This window comes from Thalassophryne amazonica, unplaced genomic scaffold (genome assembly GCF_902500255.1).
Source record: "Thalassophryne amazonica unplaced genomic scaffold, fThaAma1.1, whole genome shotgun sequence".
In the NCBI taxonomy this organism is placed as follows: domain Eukaryota; kingdom Metazoa; phylum Chordata; class Actinopteri; order Batrachoidiformes; family Batrachoididae; genus Thalassophryne; species Thalassophryne amazonica.
In genome coordinates this window covers 46,583-51,029 of record NW_022986359.1, presented here as the reverse complement: position 1 = coordinate 51,029, position 4,447 = coordinate 46,583, and the positions used below count along the sequence as shown (strand labels likewise).

Genomic DNA, 4,447 nt, shown 5'->3' with positions numbered 1-4,447 from the left:
CTGCCGCTTGGTGACAGCAGAGACTTTCACTTACATTCGCCAAACATCAGAAAAGTCTCCGGTTATGCCAGAAAAAGTAGCTAGATTTGTCGCTAGTTGCTTAGAGAAAATAAGTTGTCAAGAAGGTTTGGAAAGTCGCCAGATTTAGAGATTTAGCGAGAAGTTTGGAACATTGAATGTAAACACACGCAACACGAACTAACCTGTGCACAGCCCTGTACTGAACCAAACGTCCAGTACTGAAATGGTTCAATATAAATACATGTACCGTTACACCCTTAGCGAACACACACACACACACACACACCCTTTTATTATATGGATGGTGTTTACAAGATGATATTATTAATGGTTGATTATGAACTATTTGAAAAATTGTCCTAAATTTAATTTAGTTTTCTGAGCTCACTAAGTGAATCCACACATCAAATAATGGATTTTCCAACTTTACTGTAACATGAATACATCATTAAATGCTATGTAAACAACAAATGTGTAACCTCAAAAACACATTTTTTGTGCAGTTTTTTTTAAGTATCCATCACTGTGTTTAGTAACACACTACAATGACTGATAATGGAAACATATTTTGGTTGATTTCCACACACTAAATTCCATGTACACAGTGTTAGAAACACTCTGACCATACTCCTCCTCTCATCACCCCTGAGTGGAGACAATAAACAATCATCAAAGACAGAAAGCAGATGAAATGTATCATTTCTTTCTGTCCATTTCATGCTCAGGAAGAAGTATCAGGACTCTTCATCGTGGTTGGCGAGACAGAACACTTTAGAAACAGATTTCTCAAGTCAGAGACTATAGAAATGATCCTTGAAAGTATAGTCTTAACCTGATGATGTTCCTGCTGCAGGACTTGAACCACCGATGAACCCTGCTTTGTTATGGTACCGAATCCCCCTCCCCCAGACATATTTAACTGAGTTTAAGAAACAAATTGAACCATCAACAAGACAGAAATATTATTATTTATATACACGTCACACAGTCAAACACAGCTCTGATTTATTTCTACAGGTCTGACTTGGACTTCCTTCCTCTTCCCTTCCATATTTGCACCATGATCATCAGACTGCCCCCTACAGTCTCCAAAGGAGATGTTGAGCTCTCTGAGTCTCAAGGAACCCCATAAAATGCTCTTTTTTTTCTGGGACATCCTCAACTGCAACAACTTGAATTATGATTGATAGTTGCTCTTCGTGGCTCCAGTGAGCGCGTTGTGATCTATAACTATAAAAGGCAATCTATGTATGTATGTACAAGGTCTGTGAGAAAACATTCCGACCTTTTTATTTTTTTCAGAAACTTTAGGGATTTGAATCACGTGTGATTGCATCAGCCAACCTTGAACCTTAGTGCGCATGCGTGAGTTTTGTCCCACCTGTCGGTTGCGTCATTCGCCTGTGAGCAGCCTTTGTGTGAGGAGTGGTGCTGTGTGCTCGGCGGATTTTTATTGCAAGGAAAATGGCGGAACGATTGGAGCAACGGCATTGCAACAAATTTTGCCATAAACTTGGCGACAGCCAAGTGGAAACCATTTGAAAAATAAAGACGGCTTTCGGGGATGAAGCTATGGGCGCCACACAAATTAAGGAGTGGTACAACCGGTTTAAAGACGGACGTGTAACGTGCAGAGCGAGCCGTGCTCCGGCCGACCATCGACGTGCCGAAATGACGAGATCATTTCCAATGTGAATGCTGTGGTGATGCGGAACCATCGAGTGACCATCCAAGAAATTGCGGAGGAAGTGGACATTAGTACTTTTTCGGCACATTCCATTGTTACAGAAGATTTGGGCATGAAGCGAGTGGCTGCGAAGTTCGTGCCGAGGTTGCTGACGGCGGACCAAAAGCACCTCCGTGTTGAAGTCTCATAGGATATGCTGGACTCCATTCACACTGATACCAGCTTTATGGACACTATTATCACCGGTGATGAGTCCTGGGTGTACAGGTACGACCCGGAAACCAAATTCCAGTCGTCACAGTGGAAGCATTCCACGTCGCCACGACCGAAGAAGGTGCGCCAAGTGCGCAGAAATGTGAAGGTAATGCTGACTGTTTTTTTTTACTCCTGGGGTGTGGTACACCATGAGTACGCACCACAGGGTCAAACAATAAAGAAGGAGTATTACAGGGATGTCCTCCGTTGCCCCCGTAATGCTGTACAGCGCAAGAGACCGGGAGTTGTGAGCCACAGGAAATTGGCGCCTCCACCACAACAATGCTCCAGCACATTCGTTGAACTTAATTTGGACTTTTTTGTGTTAAAACCAAACTCCTGTGGTTCCACAGGCTCCATACTCTCCTGACATGGCCCCTTGCGACTTCTGGCTGTTCCCAAAAATTAAAACACCATTAAAAGGAACGCGTTTTGAGACGAGGGAGGACATCATGGCTGCAACGACGGTGGAGCTGCACTCCATCCCAAAAGAGGCTTTTTTGGAATGCTTCCAACAGTGGCGACACCGCTGGGAGAAGTGTGTGGAGTCCCAAGGAGACTACTTCGAGGGTGATTAGGTTTCCAACCATCCAGGTAAGCCAGTTTTTTTTCCCTGGCCAAAGGTTGGATACTTTTCTAACAGACCTCGTATGTATGAATGTATGTATGTACGAGGTCTGTCCAAAAAGTATTGGACCTTTTTATTTTTTGCAAAAACCATATGGATTTGAATCACGTGTGATTGCATCAGCCAAGCTTGAACCTTCGTGCGCATACGTGAGTTTTTTTCACACCTGTCGGTTGCGTCATTCGCCTATGAGCAGGCTTTGTGTGAGCAGTGATCCACCCCTCTCATCGGATTTTTATTGCGAATAAATGTCTGAACGATTTGGAGCTTTGCTGCATCAAATTTTTCCAGAAACTGTAAGAGACCTCCAGCTGGACACCATTCGGAAAATTTAGATGGCTTTCAGCGACGATTTTGTGGGGATTACACAGATTAAGGAGTGCTCTAGCCGGTTTAAAGACCGCCCAGAGCGTCTGAGAGCATGGCGCACTCCGAGCGCTGATCGACAGGCTCAAACCCCGCTGAAACAACCAGATCATTTCCAACATGAAGGCTTTGATGATCCGGGACGTCGTCTAACTTTCAAAAAAAGGCAGAAGGCGTGGTCATCAGCACTTTTTCGGCACATTTTACTGTCACAGGAGTTTTTTTCATGGAAAGAGAAGTGGAGGATTGCGCCACCATGCCGCTCATGGCGCGGGACAAAACCACCTCCGCGTTGGTCTCACAGGACGGCTTTCAGGTGGCTTTCAGACGGCTTCCGGTTGCTTTTCAGTCGTGTGAGTATGCGAGAAATTGTGCATGAGCTGGACATGCCCCAACATGTCCTGTGAGGCTTCATCACAGCGTTGCTTTGCGTCATGCGTCTCCGCCGCGACGCGCGGAGTTACTCCGCACGTCTGTCTCAATGTGCCGAAACAGTGCTGATATCCACGTCTTCCGAAGTCTTTCAGAAGTCTTTCAGAAAGCGCTGTAACTAGGTTTAAGGATATGATTCCTTCTTTATGTTCTCTAATGCCATATACCAACACAGTGCAGAGTAGCTACCTAAACTCTGTAAGTGAGATAGAGTATCTCGTCAATAGTTTTACATCCTCATTGAAGACAACTTTGGATGCTGTAGCTCCTCTGAAAAAGAGAGCTTTAAATCAGAAGTGCCTGACTCCGTTGTATAACTCACAAACTCGCAGCTTAAAGCAGATAACCCGTAAGTTGGAGAGGAAATGGCGTCTCACTAATTTAGAAGATCTTCACTTAGCCTGGAAAAAGAGTCTGTTGCTCTATAAAAAAAGCCCTCCGTAAAGCTTGGACATCTTACTACTCATTGAAGAACAACCCCAGGTTTCTTTTCAGCACTGTAGCCAGGCTGACAAAGAGTCAGAGCTCTATTGAGCCGAGTATTCCTTTAACTTTAACTAGTAATGATTTCATTACTTTCTTTGCTAATAAAATTTTAACTATTAGAGAAAAAAATTACTCATAACCATCTCAAAGATGTATCGTTATCTTTGGCTGCTTTCAGTGATGCCGGTATTTGGTTAGACTCTTTCTCTCCGATTGTTCTGTCTGAGTTATTTTCATTAGTTACTTCCTCCAAACCATCAACATGTCTATCAGACCCCATTCCTACCAGGCTGCTCAAGGAAGCCCTACCATTAATTAACGCTTCGATCTTAAATATGATCAATCTATCTTTATTAGTTGGCTATGTACCACAGGCTTTTAAGGTGGCAGTAATTAAACCATTACTTAAAAAGCCATCACTTGACCCAGCTATCTTAGCTAATTATAGGCCAATCTCCAACCTTCCTTTTCTCTCAAAAATTCTTGAAAAAGTAGTTGTAAAACAGCTAACTGATCATCTGCAGAGGAATGGTCTATTTGAAGAGTTTCAGTCAGGTTTTAGAATTCATTAT

The 4,447-nt window shown here is 43.4% G+C and overlaps 1 non-coding gene across 1 annotated transcript; it reads right to left on the bottom strand.

Annotated features, from left to right (window-relative positions):
* Window positions 1–633: 633 nt before the first annotated feature.
* LOC117506118 lies at window positions 634–850 on the bottom strand. The gene has a single exon (XR_004559384.1). It is a non-coding gene; the product is annotated as a small nucleolar RNA U3 (small nucleolar RNA).
* Window positions 851–4,447: the final 3,597 nt, after the last annotated feature.